The following is a 12,139-nucleotide window of genomic DNA, read 5'->3' on the forward strand; positions in this document are numbered from 1 at the left end:
GGCCGTGTCGTACGCCCTCTCGAAATAAAAAAAAAACACACCAAGACAGTGTTGTTTATAAAGAAAAGCTTCTCGGACAGTATTTCCATACAAACTAGGTGATCTGTAGTGGAGCATCTCTTTCGAAAACCGCACTGGTGGCTGTCAGGAAGTTCAAAAGATTTAAGGACAAAAGTTAGTCCAATATTTAGGCGACTTTCAAAGGATTTGGCTAGGCAACTCTTAACGGCTATGGGTCTATAACTGATAGGACATGTTGCTGGCTTCCCGTGTTAAAGAAATGGTACAAAATTAGCTTTCTTCCAGGTTTCGGGTATTTTCCCCGATACCCATACTTCATTAAGGAATCTTAAAAGTACCTCTACGGCAGGCTGGGAAAGATTGACCAGCATTTCGTAGTCTATTTGTTCAGTTCCTGGAGCAGTGTTTTTGCCGGAAGACAGCACTCTAGTGATTTCCTGGATGGTAATTAATCCATTGTAGTATTCGTTAGCCCCTCCACTTGTTGGGACTCTGTTTCTCGGCTATATTTCTGTATTTTAGAATTGACTGGGTGGAATGTGACGAACTAGAGACTGCAGCGAATTCTTCGCCCAAAACGTCTGCCGGTTCCTTCACGCTTGTTTGCGTGCCAGGTGTCATTAAAAAGGAACTGCGAATAATGAGAAACTGCCTTTTAATTTTCTCAACTGCTTCAACATTTTTTTATGTGGTATAGGTGTTTATGGAGGGGACATAAGCTTGCCATGATGTTTTCTCGGCCATGCGCCAAATAGTCCGCGCTGGTGCTCTCGTCTTTTTGAAAAAAAAAATTAAAGTTCTTTTGTGTTGGATATCTCGAAAGACTCAGCAGGCTTTGTTCTGTTGTTTCCTTGCCTCCTTAAATTCTCGTGAGTACCACAGCTCGTGGTTCTGGCGTACCACTCCTTTGGATTTTGGGATTGATACATGTGCAGCAGAAAGAATGCATGCTGCGAACATTCCAATAATCTAATATATGCTATAGTTTTATAAAAGTATATTCTCTTAACTGGCTTTTTTGTAAACAATGCCCATTCAGGTAAATGTAGTTTCTAACGCCGTGGTTTTGTGGAAATACCAGTTGGCGAGGATCAAATACTTATTATAGGGAGATGATCACTTCCAGATGGATCGTGTAAAACGCTCCAGTTAAAATCGCTAAAAACAGACAGTGAATTAAAAGGCAAAAGTAAAACACTCATTTTCTTTGACGCTGTGGAACAGAATGTGGGTTCACCCGAGTTTAGCAGACAAACATGAGTGCACTGAACAAAAACCTCTATAAGCTGCCCTCTAGCGTCCCCATAAAGAAGAATGTGCATTAAAGTCTCCAATTACAAGGTATGACTCTGGTAGCTGTTCTAAAAGGACCTCTATGTCATGTAGTGTTACCTTCAGATGTGGCTCAATATATGCAGAGCACACTGTAATGATTTTATGTACAAGGAGAGTGGCTGCTACAGCCTCAAGTCTTGTTTTTAGTGTAAACTCACTAGCCTGTACACCGTTTTTTACTATGATGGCTACACCTCCTGACGGCCTGCTCACCTGCTCTCGGTCGCTACCGGAAAGAGTATTATTCTTGACAAAATTATCTTTTTACCTAAGTCTGTCTATTGCAGACATAACGCGACTAGAGCGTGTGCTCCTAGGATGACTTTTATGTTAGCGTAGTTAATTTAGTCCTCTACAGTTGCACTGAATTAAGAAAGCCGTATTAATATTGTGCTTCTGTGTAGTTAAAAACTAGATCAAGTAGTTTATGACCACGTGACTCGGGGCCTGTCTCTTTTTTATCGATCTAGAGATCTCCGCCGACCGTCTGATGTGGATGGCACGGGGCTGCCCTGGGTCGTGTCCATCGCCTCTGCAGAGCCGCTGGACGACCGTGCAGAGGGCGCATGCATGATAGAGTTAGACCTCAACCTGTGGGAGCAGGGGCTCACTGTGAGTGGCCTGGGCAGGTGCCGAAGCCTGGTGTGGTGTACGTGCCGCGCTCTACGCACCACATTGGCGAAGTTTCTTTTTGCGTTGAAATAAAATGTGTTTACCGCAGCGCATCACATTCTTGCTTCTTTGAAAGAAAAGCTTTCAGTAGTTTTCAGTGTCATTAATTATTTTTCTTTCTTACAGGACAGACACGACCTGAGGTATGCAGCATGGTCTCCTTAACGGCTTGAGCAGCGTGGCGCGCCTTAGTATTCATCAGAAGAGTGACCTTTCGGAGCGCATTTCGTGCAAATTTTGCGACCATAGAAACTCTTTAAACCATGGCTGAACCTGTGGTAGTTAAAGCATTGTCGAGGATTAGGAATGTCGGGTCTCACATTTATTTTCAAATAATCCTCTTCGATTCAATCAGGAAGAGTACTTTGGGCAAATGTGAACTCAATATGTTTCGTTGGATTTCTTTTCATATTTTTAACCTGTGAACATCAACGTCGTTTTGTTCAGAAAGACCTTCTCTGATGTCTTGTTCAGCGAGGTGGAGCAAATCATTTTCTTAAATGACCACACGGATTGTGTTGAGGGAACGATGGGCAGTGCTGGAGACAGGTATGTCGCCCATGGACACGCTGTTGGAAAGTTTTCAGTGTTGGACTTTATCTCGAAGTTCGAGCGAGACGTCTCCACCAGCTCTATTTGCAATCTTGCAGCCTAGGCCGGAGGCACTTGTCAGGCATTTTTCGACAATGAATGGGGAGATTATTGGGACGGATTTCTCGGTTTTTTCCTATGTATTACGTGAAATTTAGGGAAGCTTTGCTTTTTTTTCTGCACAAACGTTTCACTTTCATTGGTCTGCCCTCTCTTAAGAGGGTGATCAGTTGATAAAGAGAGTTAGCCATAAACTAAGCGTATTTTTCGGCAATGGTGCGAGACACCCACCTTAGAGCCTAACTTGAGGAGGGGACAGGAACTTGCAAGCAAGTGCTGCCCACGGCAGCTGTACATCCCAGCTATAACCAAATATGACGCCACTCAGATTGGTTGGTCACACAAGATTAACGCTAGCCGCCAGAAAAAAAAGGAAAATACAAGAAGTAAATAGAATACAGGAGAGTTGTGAGAAAGAAAATACGAAAGTGAAAGACGGAGGGGAGGTCAGGAAAAGGTGACTGCCGATTTCCACTGGTCGGGTCAGGCCGGAGGTGCCGTCTACAGCAAGCTGCGGCCAAAGTGGTGTGTTGCCTTTGCCGAGGGGCCTTAAAGGTCCAAACGCTCGGCATCGGCTCAACCGCCAGGGATCCCCTTTTCCCCGGACACGGCGATGCCCCACACGGATAAGTGCGGGTGCTAGGGTGCGTGGTGGCGCACTGTTCACCATCATCGCCCTGCGGTGATGTCCCTGCGGATGCTCAAGGACCCGTGGTGACGCAACGCACCAACATCTCCATGAAGCAGATGCCCCTGCGGTAGAGTATTCCTGTATTCCCTTGTTCGACAGGACGAGGTCACCAGTACAAAACGGCCTATTTTGGCACACGCACTGACGTCCCACAGCAGCAGTGTCATTCCCCAATAAATCAGGGCTAAGTGAGACTGAAACAACAGCTACATGACTTTCCCGGGTACCTAATTTGAAGCATATGTAATCTTCAATGCTCGTTCATTTCATGCCGACTTGCTTTCCGCAAATACGCTAGAAGAGTGGCACTCAACGCTATGAACAAAAGTGAATAAAAAGAGAGTAAGTTGTCCTCTAGCGCGCTTCCTTTCACAAAACGGAGTGCGCTAGAGGACCAATTACTCTCTTTTTACTCCCACATAGGTGCATTCGTGCGATAGTACACTCACCAGCAACTCCAGATGCTCCGCTTTTCCGAAGCATTCATCGTTGACTGTTGCCGCCTCCTGAGCAGCTGCCTTCCCAGCACCGCTGGGACTGCGGCCAGCGAGCAGCGCGACGAGTCCCAAGTCTATCCACACGGCCAGCACGAAGGCGAGGGTGACCCCTGTCCACACGTCCACCGCCTTGGTCTAGGCCGTCTGCGGGAACTCCGAATGCCGGAGCCTGGACAGGGTTGAGCCCATAGCGACGAGCACCAGTGCGGGAACGACTAGGTGCGTTCGCTTGGCAGCACCGGTGTTGTCCAACTAGAGCGGCATCCAGGAGGGAACCACGTACATGGCGCACGGAATGAACACCAGAACGTCGAGGCTACGCGTGAGGCGCCGGAACCAGAAGTCCGCCCGAAGGCAGGAGTAGTCGCCTTAAGGACATTTTGTGAAGGAGCGTGGGCAATCATGTTATGCAGTTTGACGAGAAATAAGTAGTTAAGGCCGGTGCACGGAAAACGGCCTAATGGCCTTTTTCAACATACAGACTAGAAAGACCGCTCAAATAGCACTCTACGTACTAACTGCTCATGAAACCTAGACAAAAGGAAATAGTTAACAGACCAAAACATTGAGATTACCGGGCGCTTCACTTCATACCGTGAACAGATGACAGCTTTAACATGTGCTGAAGCTCACTCACATGAAAGAATTATAAAAGACGGCGGAAATCAGAACGGGTAATATCAGGAGCGTTAATCCTGTTTATACAATAATCTAACTGGGGTAAAAAAGTATTGAAGAGCTTTTTACCAAATACCTACGTCCACCTGAGTGGTTATCAATTCACATTTTCTCATAGCGGCGGCTCTATCAGGCACATCTTTTCTACATAACAAACGTTAATATATGAAGGGAAGCGAAATGTTACCGAAACCAGGTAGCATAGGGGAATGATTTTTTTTTCTTATACAGCCACCGAGACCATGTACCTTGGGGGAATGTTTCTGTTATTTTATATAGAAAAAGAAAAAACATTGCCGTGTTGCTACTCTGTTTCGGTAACAGTTGGCTTCCTCCATATATATATTATAACAAGCCTAGCATTTCACTTCCCTTGTGTGTTCAGTAATGATAATAATGGTAGTTAGGGATAGCAAAGACAGTAATTGAGATATAATTGATTCACTCACAATAAACCTGGATGTCCAAATTTTGAACGATTAAAAGCAACATATCTGTGCCGTATTATAGGAATAACTTCATGCTTCATTTTTTCTTATCTCATGCAATAAAGGCTTTATTCTTTTATTCATCCGCAATAAGCTTAATGGGAGCAAAAAGCTACAGTATGATCACCATTAACAATTTATTTCTGACACCGACTGTAATAAGTCATTGCAGCGGGCGCGACATACGAACCCCACACAGTACATATTATTCTCACGTGCATAATCATTTTAGGGCACATCGATGCATGAACGCTTTTTAAAATGGGAAGTAGCATGAATTCGCAAATGTAAGTAACCGTACTAGAAACAAAAAAATATTGCTAGAAATTCAGCACAACTGCTTTTTGTTCTATTTTTTACCACCACGTGGAACATGGCTTCAACATTAAAAAGTAACGCACTGGCATCATCCGCGCAAGAAAGAACATTACCGAATTCCCACTGAAGCATATTGACCACTAGGCCTAGCGGCACAGGCTCGGCACTGTTCGCAATTCCTGGTAGCGTTCTGATCTACGTACCTGTGTTCGTACGACTCGTGCAGCTTCCCTGTATGAAACCAGTAATCTTGTAATCCCTGAGCGCGACGCTCTTGTCAATCATCACGGCATTGTGTTGCTTGTAGGCGAAAATAATGTCATCCGTCGTATACCCCTCTGGATCGAAAGAACATATTCTCAAGATGGTCTCCCGGCAACAATTGTAGTACAAAGAAATTAAGTATACAGTTGTCCGTGCCGCTTAATTTTAAAAAATTCCAAGTCTCTCGGATTTATCAAATTCTATACCAGCGTGGAGCCCATTCCGTCCTTATTAGAGTTACTACCGAGTGACCATCAGCGGGTCTCTTGTACTTAAAGAGGAGGGAGACTGAATTATTGGTACAACGGAGGGAAATACGGTAGATGGAAGCGACGTTTAATGGCCAATGAGAGGCAGGAGAACGAAGCGCAATTTAGCTGCCGGTAGAATTGGAGCTAGGGTTATAATTGTGCAGCCATTTGGTTCGGACGAAATGAAACTGCTTACAATGGCTGCTCGACGGCACTGGCGCCAACTCCGCTTCTCTCATGACTTATGACAGCAAGCCGTATTCTATAAGACGTCTCCCAAGTTCTCAGTTAGGCACAGTGCTTGCGTCTCGGTTTTCCTCCTTTGTGCGCTTACAAGTACCCCAATAATTTTTCAACCTAAATAAATTAGAGCGTTCGTGGGACGCACATCCTTTGAAATAAGTTTTCTGCGCCTAAGCGAAGTTTAACGCACTGCAAGCGCCAAAATTCACACCATCTTTGAAGGTCGCTTGGCGTTTTTAAAAGGCATTCTGTCTATGACGTCATCTCTTCATTACTGGTATCGTAAACGTTACACTCTGTTTTAGGCCTTGGCTTGATATCAAAGTGCAATTAAAGTTCAGGTTCATCTGTGCCTCGCTTCTTCGAGGTACACGTTGATTTGAGTTATCACGCGTAGCAGACAGCCTCTTGATAAAGATCTGCACTGAATACAGATGGATAAACAGAGGTACTAGCTAAGAGAATACCAAAGCGGACGCAACACTTTTGCTCAGATACTGAAGTCGACACAATGCCTAACTGTAGAGCTAACTGCTCGCATTAACCACTTCCCGATAACCTAGGCCCTTCTACTACCCTCAACCAAGCATGACCATGAAACGAATAGCTGCACATGGCCTCCTGCTCAATAACCCCGCGCGTCTGTTCGTTGCCCTTGCGAAAATATTATAATTAAGCCTCAAGATTGCTATCGGCTCGCGACCGCACCCACTTTCGAGTAAGTTCGAAAAATGTCTCCATTGTATTCTCCAGCGGACACGCCCAAAAGGACTGGCGTTAACGAGAGCCGCCAAATACCCTTGTTGTACGTGCCGGTATACACTCACCTGCGGTTGTAGCGAATAACGGTTTACCACTTGAAGAACAACCTAAATGACCTGGTGATCGACAGAGCAATGTTGCATTGGCTACACCATAGTTGCTTGGTGTTCTTCAAAGGTAATTCTGTACGAAAAATGCGCGTTGCTCAAGCCACCCAGCTCAGGCGCCTATCGCACTTTTTTGGTACACCTGCCATGAAGGCATAGTGTGGGTTCATTGTATGCTATTGGAAATCATGTAAGGTATTTTCGTGCAGGTGCCGGTGAAGGCAGTCGTACGCCCACGTGCAACCTCCCTACACAGACGCCGCCATATTCTTGGTTATTAAATCAAACCGAGGACACGTATGCCTCACGTATCCGTGCTCTGGACAGAAGAAAAAGCTACTTCTGTTACCAAAATAAGAATCAAGACAACCAAAGTCGTAAAAACTGGGAATAAATCATGGAGTAAAGGCATAGATAATGCTTACAGCTTGGAATGATGATCGCGCAGCTCTGGGAGTCGAAGGGATACTTCTTCAGATTCATGAGGCAAGACAGCGTCAACAACAACCTGAAAATGAAGCAGAAATGCCGAAATTGCCAGAACATTATGGAGGTATCTTTTCTCTGTTGAACACTTTTCTATCCTTTTTCATTTTCTGCAGTGTTCTATACTCTACTGTTCGCCAAATATCAGAAATTTCACAGAGAGAGATAATAAAGGACGCGACATCGAAGTCAAGCTTCGGCATTCAAATTAACTAAAGTATACATAAATGACTACAGCTCATTTGCTCTAAGTTTTTCTACTCCCCAGCAATTCTATTAAACTGGAATATCTGCTTACGGCACAGAAAACGTCATGACCGCACCACGCCGGCTTTGGTGACATTTTGCTTTAGCAGCTCATCATTCATATTAGCAAATTTTACACATTATTATATTCGCTAACCTAGGTCAGATATCTGCAATACAAATCTCTCATCCGAGATCAAGGTCTTAGCGCGTCAGCCGAAAAGTGCGCTATAGTGGCATTTAGGCGAAAACGTATTGCTCAATAACAGCCAACTATCGACCGTCATGCCATTGCTTATCATGCTTCTCATCGTTTTTTTGGGAATTATCATATACCGGAATCTATCATGGAGCCCGCATTGCAGCTTTGTAAAGAAAGATGTAATCTCTGTCACACATGCTCAGATTTCTTGGCTGAAAATCATGGAGTTCATCGACTCAGCCAATGCTGCAGCTGTACAGAACACTGTTTTTGTAATTTTTGGGGTATAGTACACCAGTGCTTTCGAACACATGCAAGACGAATTTGCATGCCTTCCTACGGCCGGTCTCGAGGTGGGCGCGCGAGCTCTTTTATACGGCCTTCGCATTCGCTACAGAAGCAATGCGAGTTTTTCTCCGGGAGTTACGCCGCCCGCCGCCGCTAGAAGCTCGACCACCCCACCGCTCGCTCCCCGCCTGCATCTGCGGCGGCGGGTGGCTTTTGACTGGTTTTGTGCTGTGGTCCGCTGCTTCATGGTGAGCGCAGCACCGAAGTCAAAGAAAACAAAATCCAGATGCTTAAGCTGCGTATCGGCAACAAAGCCCACATGTGCACAGATTCTTCGTCACAAACTTTGCTCGATGAAAACATTCAAAATGAGGAATTTTTCTCCCATTCCTCAAAACTATGTCCAGCATTGCTGGTTTTCAATCCAGAACGAAATACTGTGATCACTTTCTCTCTTATATATCATGGTCCCTGATTAAATGACAAGTTAGTGCTATGAGGAAGATAATGAAAACTCAGAGAACGAACGTTTTGTGCTCGTCCCATAAAAATGTACTATATCGGGGAAAAAAATTTCTACGACGCTTGAGCCATAAATTCTATAGCGCCGTAGCTGGTGGCTTGAGACGATACTTGAGTCGTTGGACTGTCAAATAAATTGCAAGATTGCTGGTAGGTGTAATAGTACATAATTACGCCGATATCGCTTTTCGCAAGTCCTGAATGAACTTATTTTCACCCTCTTATACGTCACAACTTCCTTAAACGAGAGGCCTGTATTGATATCTCAAAAGAATGCTAATTACTAATGTGCGAGCAAGTGTCAAGAAGCATTGTAATGAATTTTTATCTGCTCAAAGCCAATGGCACGCGGCCTTTCTGCTTTTGTTGTCAAACAAGAAGCCACCAGATCCCTCTGGAATGTCTGTAGCCGCGTGGAAGTCTCCATTTATATTCAAAATGGTCGTAAGCGCATTAGCCGTCTAATGTTTCAAGTTCCTGGTCACCTTTAAATTGTGCAAGGCCGAGAGCGACCATCATTCTGACCTTCGTTGACCGAGCACTTGTTTAATCGCTGCGCCGCTGAACTGCATGCTTTATGTTTGAGTACACGAGTTAGCCCCAATAAACAATTTTCTTGTTGGACGCAAGCTTCCTTGTCGTCAGTCTGGCCTGAATAACATTAATAGAACATACAGAACCAAACAGTACAAGATGCGTTTGCGGCCACATCTATTGAAATGTACTGAGTATTGCAATTTCAGAAAGTATGTATGTCCAATAAGTGACTTCAGCTACCATAAAGAGCGCCATTTTTTGTTCTCCACGTATGTTCAACCTGCGGCGTGTCCTGAAACTTCCTAGAATATTTGATTTAAATATCATTGTAAAAGACATGAGATTATGGACTTGAATGCCGAATGCCCTCTATTTTCTTAAATTCAGGGGATTTTACTAACATGTAAGTACTGCAAATCTTCAATTTCTGTTCCTTACATTATAAGCTAAGCCAGATGGTATAACGCGCATTGCTGTGATGTTTAGTGGTGCTCCGTTAATTTGCGGAAAGCTTCTTTTTGTGGTGCGAGCGACTTTGTTTACTGAATGACGTGAGGAAAGTTCATGTTCACGGGAGGTTTATCGAAAGCAAGGACGAGGCTACAGATATGCAGGAGGATAATGCAAAGCTGGTAGCCATCGCCTCCCAGATAAGTTTGCTCGCTCGTAAAGGCCGATTTTATTAAGACAGAGCCCAGTTCCTAATTTTGCTTTGCTGGCAGTTAGTTCATGCTTGCAGTTACTGTAAACAAGTGACTTAATTTTCGCATTGTCGTGTGGTGGGATGGGCGGCCGTGAGACGCCACCAAACTTCAAAATGCCTTTCCAAGAGGAAATCTTGGACGTCGCGTGCGTGCAGCGTGCTCTGCTCCAGCAGCCAGGGTTGGGTTCCGTCTATAACCGTTTTTTTAGCGAATGACATGACGCGTTTTCCGGGGTAGCACCATGAATTCTTGCTAATGCCGCGGTTGTGCAAACTTAAAGCAGCTGCGCTTGAAATTTCAGTAGCTATATTTGCTCTGCAGAATCCTTTACTCTTTGAAACTCGCCATCCAAGTATTACATGCCGCATATCATTCTACACACTCCTAAATAGCCTGCCGGAAGACGTACTATAGAAGCTGAAAGCCTTGCTTTTTAGCCAAGTATAAGGGTGGAACCTGTAGACGTTTGTGCTCGAAGCATACGTTCGACCATACACAGTCCGGCTCAAGGAGTGAGCACGCAAACGTTAATCCGTTATTTCAGATTTCGTCCATGGGAAAGGGGCTTACTACGCGGTCTTTGCGTAAAGCGTAAAGGGCAAAATATAAAGGATTGACAGTTACCACTGACGCAGGCCGAATTGGGAGCGAGCGCGCGTTCTCCTTCGGAGTGAACGGCGGTCGCAGCGGCGGAGCGGTGTGGAAGTGGCGACCCCACCGAGGTGCGGCGGGAGGCGGAAACAGACCCCATTGCGAAGGCCTTAAGAAGAAAAGCGCGCGCTCCCCTCGAGACCGGCCGTGGCCTTCCAGACTCAAAAAGGTCAGGCACTTCGCACATGCTTGGGTCTCCCTAGCAGTGCATCAATAATTGCTACCATTGCTATTACGCAAGAATAAAGCCACTTTCGACGTATATAAACCTCGACACCCTGAGAACCCGTATACGTCATCTAACAAGGATTCTCTAGCATCGCATTATATCGGTGGCGGTCAAAAAGACCACACGCAGCGATTTCAAATGTAGTAGTAGCCCACCAGTCGTCCATCCCACCACAGTTCACCCCGGCGGCGCGGCCTTCCTTTGTGCTGTGGTGTCTGCGGTGACTGTGCAGCTTACAATTCCAGGCATAGCGAAAAAAGCAACTTATCGACGCCGGCCATAAAACAGTTGAAAATCTACCTACTGCATACCGAATATAGTGGCCGCTCTCATGTGCATACAGATGGTTCAGTTTCAGCTACAAGTTCAACTTGAGACAAGCCAGTATTAACCAGATAACTTCGCATCGGACAACCTCCACCGGATCAGAATTGGCCGTTCTTCATTCGGCTAGCAGTACATCGGTGCGCAAACACCCCACAAATGGGCTCTGTTCTGCGAACTCAAAAGTAGCCTAACAAAGTCTTAATTCTGCTTTACATCATGACGATCACGACCAACTCGTATCTGAATTAAGGTATCGTCAACACCAGGCACAGGAAGATGGTCATGATATCGTCTTCCGGTGGATACCAGGACACTGTGGAATTGTCGGAAACGACAAAGCTGCCGCTGCAGCTCGATCGGCTCGCGGTAGAGCCATCATTGTCCGGATACACCTGACAAGAGCTGACGTAGCAAGACATCTGTGAATGATTGGCCGAAATGAGATTTTAGCGTCTTCTCCTGGAAACTCCGCATGCCTCCTGCACCGCATCGACTCCTTATTTCAACTCGAGCCTCCGTATGGCCTGTCCCGCTGCGATGCTGCGCTGTTGTGTCGCCTGCGGCTGGGAGTGGCAGTTATAAATGCGTACTCTCACTTAATCGCAATGGAAGACCTTGCTGCATGGGAGAACTGCGGATGCGACGAAACAACAGAGCACATTCTATGTAACTGCCCTTGGTTCCAGCGTCAGCATGCCCTCCTGGCGGCAACTCTCCACTGCTTAGATAATCGGCCACTTAGTAAAGCCAAGATTCTGGGTTCTTGCACTAAACCTTCATCGTAGAGAACAGCTGTGAACGCGCTTTTCAAGTTCTTGAAGGACTCAGGACTCAGTGCAAGGTTGTGAAGTATACGTGTGTCCCCGGTGTACCCTGTAAGTAACGGCCAACGGACACGTGAAAAAGTGATCTTCCTTTGCTCTATCTCCTTTCTATCTCTCCATCCGTTTCCCTTCCGACGTCTAGGGT

At 45.6% G+C, this 12,139-nt stretch overlaps 1 pseudogene; it reads right to left on the reverse strand.

The window, feature by feature from the left end:
* The window catches only part of LOC144123842 (glutamate-gated chloride channel-like), a 48,022-nt pseudogene that overhangs the window by 14,123 nt on the left and 21,760 nt on the right, over positions 1-12,139 (reverse strand).

Source organism: Amblyomma americanum, chromosome 3 (assembly GCF_052857255.1).
Source record: "Amblyomma americanum isolate KBUSLIRL-KWMA chromosome 3, ASM5285725v1, whole genome shotgun sequence".
NCBI classification, from domain to species: Eukaryota; Metazoa; Arthropoda; class Arachnida; order Ixodida; family Ixodidae; genus Amblyomma; species Amblyomma americanum.